At 39.3% G+C, this 11,969-nt stretch overlaps 2 long non-coding RNA genes across 2 annotated transcripts; both read left to right on the top strand.

Moving 5' to 3' along the window:
• The first annotated feature begins 85 nt into the window (after nt 1–85).
• On the top strand, nt 86–11,969 carry LOC116725352 (uncharacterized). The gene is made up of 3 exons (XR_004340389.1): nt 86–193; nt 2,431–2,433; nt 11,958–11,969. It is a non-coding gene; the product is annotated as an uncharacterized LOC116725352 (long non-coding RNA).
• On the top strand, nt 3,420–5,787 carry LOC116725357 (uncharacterized). Its single transcript, XR_004340391.1, has 2 exons — nt 3,420–3,597; nt 4,756–5,787. It is a non-coding gene; the product is annotated as an uncharacterized LOC116725357 (long non-coding RNA).

Here is an 11,969-nt window from a genome sequence, read left to right as displayed (position 1 = left end):
AAGCTGCCTGTATGGGAGGGGGGCGCCTAATCAGTGCTGTTCCTCTGTTATTGATCATTTCATACACAAACAGCTGTTAAGTACATAAAATGCTGACTATATAAAAAATAAATTCCCCACATCGTTTTTGCGCCCCCTCTAGTGCAGCGCCCCTATGCGTTGCATACACTGCATAGCCACCTTTTGCGCCACTGTCAAGAGGGTAAAAGTTGGTATGAAGATGGATAAACCTAAATACAAATCCTGGCAACAAAATCTGTTTAAAGGCCGCAAAGACTCGGGATTATGATGCTCCGTGATCAACGACCCTCATCACACAGCCAGGGGAAGAGTGGGATGGTTTCAATGAAAGAATATTGATGTGCTCCAATGACCCAGTCAAAGTTCAGATCTCGATTCAATCAGAAATTTATGCCAAAATGAACACTCTTGAGTTCCATTGAAATCTATTTTGCAAAGAAAGGCAGAAATATTTGTTTTTAGATGTGCGAAGCTGGTCGAGGTATACCCTAAAAGAGTTGCAACTGTACTTGGTTCACAATTATGTGCCATAAACTATTTTTAAAAATCAAAGCATTTCAAATGTATGAATACTTTTGTAAAGCACTCTGTTATCCATGAGATGGTGAGATGTATCACTTAAATTCTCAAAGTAAGTTATAACACATCGTCTGTTCACATCAGCACAGAAATTTGGCACATTTCCCAGAACCTCCAGCTTCTCAGATTAAACCTCTTAAACCTCTGGGCAGGGATTTAGTTCAACTTAATGTAGGAATTGTTCTGACTCTTCTTTCATACCACTGCCCAGCATTTTTTATATATATAATTTCACAGCTCAGTTGTATTACATTGCAAGAACTTTTAAAGCAAAGATTTTACATGTAAAATGTAATATCTAAATGACTGTAACCAGCTGATCCACAGATACTTGTTCCTAGTTGTAAGTCATACCTTTACTAACAATTGTATGGTATTACAAGCAAGATACACAAAAATTGCACAAAGTGGGAAGCTGTCAGTTTCTCATGGTAAATAAAGCATTAAAAACCTGATTCTAAAGTGAATTTTCACTAACCGTGTGTAGTTTGTTTTCTGTGTGACATGCGGGATTGAGTAATATCCTGTTTCCAGCAGATTCCCAGCTGTGCTTTGCTCCTTTGTCCTGTCATTTTCCTTTGACATTCCACAATCTGAAAACATGACCCAGTCAGCAACTCCAGAAAGGAAATCACTTGTAATTGTGTTGCATTTCAAGGGAATCTGCATCTAATTTTTCAAAGGCCCCACTCCAGTTTATTCCTTTAAAAATAAAATCAAACTTAAATTCTTCCAGTTAAACTAAATTTAATATTTGACAAAGATACAACATCCATAGAGAAAATAAGTTAAACCACTGATTTAATTAATTTATTAAAGGAAATAAGCTGTCCAGACCAGTCAAATTATGTGTGAGTAATACTCTTTTGATTTGAACTTACCACACAGGTCTGATTACTGTACAGAATCAATAAATCACTTAGACGGAGTCTGTCTAAGAACATGAAGTAGGTCAAAATAGGTCATTAAGCCCTGATCCACAGAAATTCAACAACAGGTGAGAAACAGAGTCAGTGTCGAAGGTTATCACTTCTTCTGCTTTAATGACTCACTGTGAGGGACAACATTGACAAACTGAGGAAACACAGGAGACTATTGAACCGTCCTAGGAGTGGCAAACAGAAATTGTTCCGAGAGCACCAAAGACTCATCCAGGATGTAAAGGTCTGCAGACCTCACTTGCCTGAGTTAAGGTCAGTGCAATAAGATGGAGACAGGGCCTCCATGTAAGTCAACCGCTGACTTGTGTCACATTTGGTTAAAATTTAACTAGCTTAGTCAACTCAATGTACGGTATTAAGTTTAAATACTATTTCAAAACGTAAAAATGTGTCTTAAATGAATTTAGCGCAGTGCTAAATCCTGAACAGACTGACTTCCTAATACATGTTAGTAACTTATCTCTGATTGCTTTTGTGGAACCTATTGAAAGTTAGTTAGTTAGTTAGTTAGTTAGTTAGTTAGTTAGTTAGTTAGTTAGTTAGTTAGTTAGTTAGTTAGTTAGTTAGTTAGTTAGTTCTAAAAGTTTTCTTTGGTGTAAACGGCATATTAAATAAATATGATAGTCCAGCTCCAGTTGAGATGTTTTTAGGAAGCAAAATGGACTAAGCACCTTATACATGTAATCAACATAATATTATATTATAATATAAGATAATAAGGTAATTCAATTGGGTGGTGTGGGGCCAAGTCTATATTGGTTTCATTTTTCAATCCGTGTAATCTATTGAGCAAATATACCCTTAAACCTCCTAGAGTGATTTATACTACTGATATATGTTATTCTTGCACATCACGATACCATTGAATGGCTTCTCAGATTGTTATCAGGACGTGACATTGCATTATGGAGGGAGGTGTCCTTAATTACCCTGTGAACATCATAATGTCAACAGCAGCCTTTCTGGACCTTTGCAACACAAGCAGGATGACTAACTCCATATTGTATCCCGCACTCTATATTCATGGAGGGATCATAATGTGTTGAAGATTGTATTGTCCAAGTTATAAGATTACTTTGGAAAGAAGGGTGTGTAGAGAAATGTGACGAAATGGTTGAATCAGAAAAAAACTTTGACCTGCTGCCAGAATGGGATTACAGGAGTGATGTGAACAGACACGCCTTGAAGTGGAGAATTACTTTTCCATTTACTGTGATTTGCTGGAAATTTCGAGGAATCTCAGAGTAAACCAAAAAGGACCACATTTCTGACTCATATTTGAGATTTGATCTCTCTCTCTCTCTGAGGTTTTTACAGATCTGGTTGAAAGAATTGAGTAATATCCCTTCCATTGCTAACAGGTTACACACAACCATGGTAAAGATATTGTCCAGGAGACAAGTTTGCAAACTGAGTCAGCAGCTGCATTTTTCAGTGACTCAACCCATCCACCTCCAAGCCTTTTCGTTTCCCTGTGCCCTGCCCTCCCTCAGCCCTCCTTCACACACAGGCAGGCCATTAATATGTTTAACACGAGCTCTAACCCCACTACATCATCACTTCCTCCTACTTTGAAACGTCTTCCAATACACACAAGCAGAAAGTGAAGGTCTTCCAATTCAGTGAACAGGCTTTTTGGATTATTGCTGCTTTTTTCACTGCTCCCCTGTCTTCTTCTTTTTTTTTTTTTTTTTTTGCCTAAAGCTAAATTTTTTCCCATTGATGACAAAGGCTAATGACAGGTTGTGACGAATGAGGTGGTGATTTATCTGCAGATATCTTATCCTATAATTTTCCAAACAGTTTGCTTCATGAAACAGTACCCGTTGCCAGGAAGATGCAACTCCCACCCACCCCCTTCCCTTCTGACCTGATTTTCCTTTTCTTCTGGCTGCTTCCAGGCAGCGATTTCCACGCGACGTCACAGTTCCTCTGTGTGAGAGAGGCACCGTGAACGAGGAAGTGTAATAGGAAAGATTAGAGGGGCTGCAGTAAGCTGTAAAACATGGAACAGTCTGGCTCCGGCTGTGACTCAACAGGAAGCGGCAGAGCTGGAGTAAGTGAGGCGAGAGACGGAAAGGGGAGGAGGAGGGCTGGAGTGGGAGAAGAAAGGAGAAGGAGTTTGGAAGATTGTCTGTTTCATGCTTGAAGACTTTGGGTTATTGAGAGCTGTGCTGACCAGTCCTTTTTCTAGAGAAATCAGTGGGCTTTTACCATACCATGTACCAATCATGACACAGACACGCTGTAGATAAACATCAAACAAAGACATTATTGTGCATGACCAGTTTCTGCTGTCCTAAAGTAGACTTTGCGTGTCTTGGTCTGATTCAACCAGACTTTGCTCTCAGGACACAATGTCAGAACTGCAAATGTTTCAAATATTGACTTTTGTCTCATCCCATGTACTCTGACAGGAACAAGTTCAAAACACAGCTGGATGAGCCTTGCTTCATAAAGGCCAAATAAACAACATCTTACTTAGAAAAAGAGGTGAAAGACCAAGACAGTCCAAATTACAATCTAAGTTCAATTTCCTGGGACTGTGGACAAGTTTTGTTTATCGGAATTAGAGTTCAGATGCCCAGTGGGATTCCTGGGCCTTTAGTTTTAAATTTCAGGTTATGAGATGATCTTTTCATGCTGCTCTCTGATGTTCATTTTACCTTCTGCACATTACAACAACAAAGTCCAATGTATTTTAATATGATTTAAAACATAACCAGTTTTTATTGAAGTTTCAGTTTCTGACATGTCTATGAGCTCAGAAAACATGTCCCTTTTGACCAGAGCCATCTTTAAAAAATTGTTTTTTATGTACACCCATTCTGTAACTTAAAGTGTGAAAGTTGTGGTCAAGATAAGACTAACGTATCCTTACAGCCATGCAAAACGTGGTGAATTTCAACTTTAGGTAAAACTAAACAAACAAGACAAAGGTGTGCATCATTCCTCCCGGAGGAAAAGAAAAAGTCAAAATCAGCAAACAAAAAAATTACTTAACCTTATCCTAATTTGTGTTGTACAATGAGAGACATTTCATAAATCAGTAAATAGTTCTGATGTGACCTGCGTAGGAGAGCGCGTGGGTGGACTCGGTGCAACAGAGCGGTTTCACAGGACAAAAAAAATCAGTTGGCATTGCTGATGCTGGCTTGTTTCTGAGGCCTTCATGTCGTAGTTGACCGGTTGTGTTTGCGTTTCCTTACTGCAGACAGAAGCTGAAGGACAGCACAGAAAGGCGTTTTCCTGGAAGAAACTGGAAAGTTGATTTGTTGATCTGGACCAAACAAAGCTTCAGACTTCGAACCATTGGTATAAATAAATCCTCAGGGCAACAGACACTCCAAATATGGAGCTGGATCAAAGCACCCCTTAAAGTGTTGGAGAAGCATCAAATTAAATCCTCCGATCATCGCTGCTCTATTGCAATAGCACTCTAAGTACGCCCATATAAGGTCATATAATGACTGAGGACCTAAACCTGTGTATGCAATGTAAATCATAAACCTGCACAATGCATTCACCACATGCTGTTTGGAAATCTGGGTAGGCAATCACCCACTGTCCCAGATGATGTGTTTGCTCAAAGGAAGACTCATAGTTTTATAAATTTGACTAATTTCATGTTGAGCAATGAGATGCGTGGTTGGACCTGTGACCTCGGTGTGACATAGTGATGAAACTGCTCCGTTTTTTTTCCCATTGGAGCCCCAAAGCTTCTCAAACACATTTTGTCACCTCAATGTGTTTGAGGTTTTCTGCTGGTTTCCACTGACTAGAGCACTTTCTTTCCCCTATATGACTTTGGCCAAACTCCAAGGAGGAGTTTCGTGCAACAGTGGTTGTCTTCTGGCAAAGTACAACTCGAAAGTCCCAGCTAATAGCTGTCCTGTTCTGTTCTCACAGCTGAACTACTAGGTTTCAGCAGATCCTCCAGAGCAGTTACTTGGCTGCTTCTCCAAGTGATGCCCTCCTCGTCCCGCCAGTAGAAAGTAGATAGTCTGGTCTTGGTGTGTTTGAGACCTCCAAAACGTTCTCCCTGACCTGTTGGCTGTGTTCGAATGTCGTTGTTGTTTCTTCACTGATGTTTTTTTTTGTTTGTTTTGTTTAACAAACCTTCACATCAAACCCCAACAAACTACTGTACATTGAGGATGGTGGTTGTAATATGACCACAAAAAAAAAAAAATTCAAAGGATATAAATACTATTGCATTCCTCTGCACGTATTTGTCTTCTTAAATTAAAAAAAAGCATTCATCCTTAAAAAATGTGCACAGTTATTTCTCAAATGTCATCATGTAAAGATGATTTTGAATGTTTTACACTTTGACCTGTGGCCTCCGTGTGCGCATGTGGTGACCCTGGATTCTGAAAGCTGTGGGAGTCGTTGTTGGGGTGAGCCAACCTCCCAGGGCAGAGGTCAAATCATTTCCTGCTCTCACAGATCTCCGTCTCTCACAGCTGTCAGTGCTGTAAGAAGCCCACCTTCCACATCTGCAGCACCTCCCACCACCGCACTTATTATTGTCCCACAACCCTTTTAAGGACCAGTTTGACCGAAGATATTGATGAACATTTAAAAAAAATATAATAACATAAATTATAAGATAGGATTTCCCTGCAAGAAAGAGAGGATGAAAGAAGTTTTACATCTGGTCAGAAAATAAACAATGTCTTGAGGTGGAACAGGAGATGAAGGAAGGAGGTGTTAACATGTGTTTTCTGTGGTAAATATGTCTGTGTAGGTGGATCTGCCGACATGGTGACACAGGGAATTCTCTTATGGGGGAACCAGCTGTGCACAAACATGTAATAGTAATTAGAAGCAGCACCACAGACTGCAGGCAGACATGCCTGGTGCTGCTTTCAAAGTCACGGTCAACCTGTCCTCTGTCTGAGTTTCACATTCTTTTGAATCCCAATGCTCTTAGCCCCGATAAACCTGTTAGTGGTCGCTGCGACTAAAGTGTGACACACCAGAGCTTTGTTTATGTGACACGCGCATTAGTAAGACGTGAAAAATGCTTCATTTACAACAGCTGCAGGTTTAAATAGTTAAAATTCTTATCCATTGAGTTGACGTTTACGGCACTTGTGCGCACATTGTTGCCGAATTCTGACAGATGCAACATCTACAAGGAGAAATGCTTATGAAACTCTTGCCTCTAATTAGCTGCAGCCCTTTGTTGCAACCCACCGCTTCCTGCAGCGCGACACGCTCTAGTTCCCATTTCTCTTTAGGATTTTATGTTATTATGAGTGATTTGAAACACACTCCCTCTCTTTGCCTGTTCTCTGTGGTCTAATTGTTATACAGGTTGGGGTTTGACAAGCTGGAGGAGGCGGGCAGGAAGAAAATCAGGCTCCTCAGATGTCTGAGTGGGTTTCAGACCACAACCTTTGACCTTCTTCTGTGAGTAGACAGCTCATTTGCTGAAGAATCGCCGGCTGTCGGGAGGAAGAGCGGGGAATGAGCTGACGAATGATCCTTCTGTTTGCTGGACAGTTTCTAAAAGGCAAGAATCTACAAAAATCTTGAACTGTGTTAAAAAAAAGAAAAAAAAAGGTAAAATTGCAATTCTGGTCACAGTTGATGGGAGGGTGGATGGAGCTACAAACAGGGCAGGAAGAAACTTGACTTGAGGCTGAAAATACACTCAAACAGCCACAGCTACAATGTTCGATTAGTTCAAAGTATGTTCTCGAATGGCCTAGTCAAAGTCTACCCCAAATTCAGTTGACAATCTGTTGCAAGAATTCAAAATGAATGTTCACAGACACTCTGAAAACAACCGGACACAGACTGAGTCACTTTACAAATTAGATTGGGAATAAATGTTGTTCTCCAGATGTGCAGAGCTGTTAACGTCTTTACTCCAGAAGACCGACACCTGTCATTATGAACAGTCTTACAAAATAATTTAAACTATTCAAAAATGTATATAAAAATGCATTTTTTGTGAACTCTTATTTGTAATTAAATATACAAATAATAAAGCTTCTGTGTCTGCTTCACAGTTATATGCTGCTACTTTGTGTTGCTCTGTCCCATTAATTAAACAGAAAGATTTAGGTCTGAAGCAAGATGCTTCTTTGAAGACGAAAAAATGAAAACCCATTTAAAATATGGCATTTTGAAGAATCCCACTGAGCAAATGTTTTTCATTTTGAGCTGTATTTGGTGAGTTCTTTTTCTTTTTTTTATTTATTTCCTTTTTTTTTTATGAATGGTGGAATGTTTCATGTTCAGGGAGATTTTTCCCCTTTAAGGCAGCAATGGGTGGAGCTACACCCAGCTCACAGGGTGTTGGATCCATTTATAAGGAGTTATGAAAAACTGCGTCACTCTGACCAAATCGGTTTCACCTCCCTGCCTTGTTGACAGAGGAAGGATGTTGCACATGGCTCGGTTCTGATGGGACTCCGGCCCACAACAGCTACACTTCTGATTCTGAACGATCTGGAGAAGCAAGGACCGATCAGGACGCGTCTACGTCATGGAGACATAGTCGGGATTTATTTCTGGTAAGATTTTTAAGTTTTTGCCGAGTGCTTTACCGCTGATAAACTGGGACTTATAGTTGAATAAAAAGGGTGACTGTAAATTACATAGGCTTGTGTATAATATAAAAGAACACGTTGTCTTCTTGAACTAGTTTACGCTGTGAATTTAGGGAGCCCCTTTGCTCACGGGAATTTAATTTAGAAAATATCCTCTGTTCAAAAATAGTTTTTAATGGATTTAGAGCCTTTATATAAAGTTGCAGTTCAAATTATGCTCTTTTTAATGTGTCGAAAACGCTAATAACCCACATAGATTAGGTGATTTGTCCAGAGGGACTCTCCGCTGTCTTGCTGTCCCGCTACTGGATTACTGACTGATTTGAAAGGCAACCAATTCCCTTTGGGCCCGACAGAGGGCGCTGAAGAGATCCGAAATGGTTTGCAAAACCATAATGATATATTTACTTATATAATATGGCTGTGCAAAACTATTCAGATAAACTGTTCAGATACAGTTTTATATTTTGTCACGTTACAATCACAAACTCTATCTCATTGATACACCAATACATTAAGTTTTTCAAAAATGTTTTTAAGTTACGTTTCCCCCCAAAAAATATCTATCTATCTATCTATCTATCTATCTATCTATCTATCTATCTATCTATCTATCTATCTATCTATCTATCTATCTATCTATCTATCTATCTATCTATCTATCTATCTATCTATCTATCTATCTATCTATCTATCTATCTATCTATCTATCTATCTATCTATCTATCTATCTAGCTGCTCTGTCTCAGTTTATAAAACAGTAAAGCATTGAGATTTAGATATAGAAGAAGAAACATTCTTATCCTTTGGTACTGCCTGGTTGGTTGACTGACTTTGTTAAAATACGCTTTTTGTATTGTATTGTATTTTTGTAGGTTTAAATTTTCATGTCTGAAGTTAGAAAAACAAATAAAAGCGCCTTATAAGTAAAAAATTATATATATGTAACAATTTTGACAATTTTGTCACCAACCCTCATTGCAAAAACCAACATGGCTGCCTTGAATGTAAAATGATGGCTGGCTGCAGTAAGCAGTTCTTTTGCACATCTTGCGATTTGTATTTTACTGACCATTGAACTTTCTTCAGCGAATATTATGCCACAGTGTCAAAGTACAATTTGCTGAAAAATACATTGAAATTAGCCTGGATTGCTAATAGCTGTTAGCCTGGTTAGTGAACAAACTACATAAATAAAACAGAGCATAGGTGGCCACCAGCACTGTTCCTGGTTTACTCTTGTCCAACTACGTAAGTTCATTTCATCCAGTTTACCTTAGAAATAATTAATGCTGAATTACCTATACCGACGGGTATGATACCATAACTTAATAACAATAGTTATACAACTATAGTATATTGTTTAATATACATGTTTGCTGTAAATTGTAATATTCATTGGCTTGATCTTCATGAAATCTTTTTCAAAAGGAAAACAGGGCCGCTCATTTTATGACCTGTATTCTGCGTACATGACTTTATGAACGGCACCACAGGCGTGTCCACACTTTTTATGGTTTACAATGGGTAATCAGGTTCCAGAATTCATTCATGTGCTTTAAAACTCCATGACACACTTGGGCTGAGCCTTCTACATTTTTTTGTGTGTGTAAACTGAAAGTAAAGTTGTGTCATATGTAGTAGATGGATCAGAATATTAGTTTTATTTAGAGGTCTGTGTGTGGTGAGAGTAATATTAATCCTCTGCTACACACAGTACCGACCATTATCACTTTAAAACTTAAAGTGATAATGCATGATTGGCTTGGACATGTAACCTTTACATGATATAACCTAAACTTATATGTTATTAAAAAAAACACTTGATGTTGAGAATACTGTTGGGAGTCTGCTACATTTATTTAACCTTTAATAAAGCCAACTCTAGTTTTTAATTTGGTTTGAAGTGTTTTCATGGTGGATTTTAAATCTGATTTCCTTGGTTAAAAAATAATAATAACAATAAAACATTAGATTTTTCTTAAATCTTTGTCAATCCTGTGCTCTGGTCAGATGAAAAATTAAAAATTAATTTAAGGTTAACACAGGCAAAATCACTGTGCGTGTAGCAGAAAACCAACAATGCACATTCACTGTAAAATAAAAATGTCTCTAAAATACCAGCAGCTGTGGTTGCCAGAATTACACCATATAAATATGGTAAAATTCTGAATCTTACCATATAATTTACAGTTAAATTCTAAGGTATTTTACCGTAAATTAGGGGAGGCTTATTTTATTTAATTTGTTTTTTACGGTGTTGTGACACACCATCCCCATGGTGAAACATGGTGGTGGCAGCATCATGCTGTGGGTGAGGCTGCTAAGGACAATTTTTTTTTTTTTTGTTATTGTTGTTGTGGCTATAAAAACTTCATGCTAGTTGGTAAGCTCTCACCACACACTGATGAATTTGTGGATTTAAAGCACATCATTTATGCAAACAGACTGCAACAATAGGCTCATCCATACCCGTCTGACCGGTGAAAAGCCTGACAAATGTGAGGTTGGTGCCCGCCAAGGACAGCACATCAAGCTCCTGCACGACCTAAAACAAACTGCTTCCCCCAACTTGCGCCTCGTCCTTCGCCGTGTGCCAACTCGCACATTCACCATGCGCGGCGCAGGCTCATGCTTCGGCCACGCCGGCCCGTCTCCATGGCGGATCTCTCGTCCTAACCTCATGGGAGAGTTCACTTGTATTTTCAGGCTTGGCCGACTCTCCACCTGGGGTTGCACAAAGGCCCATTCACGGCTGAGAGTGCTTCCATTCATGGATGCTGAGTAATTGCCCACAGAATTCCTAATTGTTCAGCGTCTTCCATCGCCGAGGCTCTCGGGTGGAAATGACGCCACAGACGGGTTGGTTTAGGAATGATATTAATATTCAAACACACAGATGAGCCAATGTTTTGTTTGGTCTGTGTGGGGTTAACTTTGCGTGCTTCGAATGGTTTGCTTCCCACTTCAGCTCTCAGACGTCTGATACGGGCCGTGAAACAAAGCAGGACTGTGAGTCTTAAAGGACGATGCGATGGTTAAGGTATTGACCTTCAGTCAGGTGGGATTAATTAATAGCTTCATTTTAATGTGAAATGCTCCTTTAGCTGCAGTTGATAGTGCATTAAGTGTAAATTTTCAATGCTTTGACATCAAGAAGGATTAGATAATCCCATTAATATGACAATAACTTCTGGTGGGATAGAACAATTTTAAAAGTACTTTGACTTGGATGCTTTTTCCTGGACAGATTTCATAAACAACCAAATAAGACTCCTTGTCTTCCTGGGATCAAACCGAATTTTCTGTTTTATCACTGTACTTTGCTTGTGTTTGTGATTCCGGATCAGAGGAATGCTGTACAATTAGCCCCTGTTGAGCGGGCGGATACTGCCGTATTTTCATGGTCCAAGAGAGAGAGAGGGAGAGAGGAAGGAGAGTGAGGAGAGCCGCCTCTCCCTCCCTCCCTCCCTCACACACATCTGACCCGAGGTTGCGCAACAGCCTGAGAGTACAAAGCGAAACATACTGTTCAGCAGCTGCTACAGCAGACTGAAGTCATTTACTAGGCTGTTGTCAGTTTTGTTTTTCCTTAGTCGTTTCCATAAAATTGGTCACAAGTACAGTATGTTTTAATGTGTCTTGTGCTAAAAAAAAGAGGGATTGTATTTGTGTGTACAGATCTGCAGTGTCGCACAAAGAGCCAGACTTTCCTGTTATCTTTTAAACATGACATGATGAATAGTTCACTATTATCTCTGCAAAGCTTCCAAAGTTTTTTTTACTTTTTTTTTTTCATTCTCTGAGTTTTTTTTAGTGTGTGTGTGCCTCTGACGTAAGATGTACCGAGTGTGGAGTCGAC

This window comes from Xiphophorus hellerii, chromosome 1, assembly GCF_003331165.1.
Source record: "Xiphophorus hellerii strain 12219 chromosome 1, Xiphophorus_hellerii-4.1, whole genome shotgun sequence".
NCBI classification, from domain to species: domain Eukaryota; kingdom Metazoa; phylum Chordata; class Actinopteri; order Cyprinodontiformes; family Poeciliidae; genus Xiphophorus; species Xiphophorus hellerii.
This window is presented reverse-complemented; position numbering and strand designations above follow the sequence as displayed.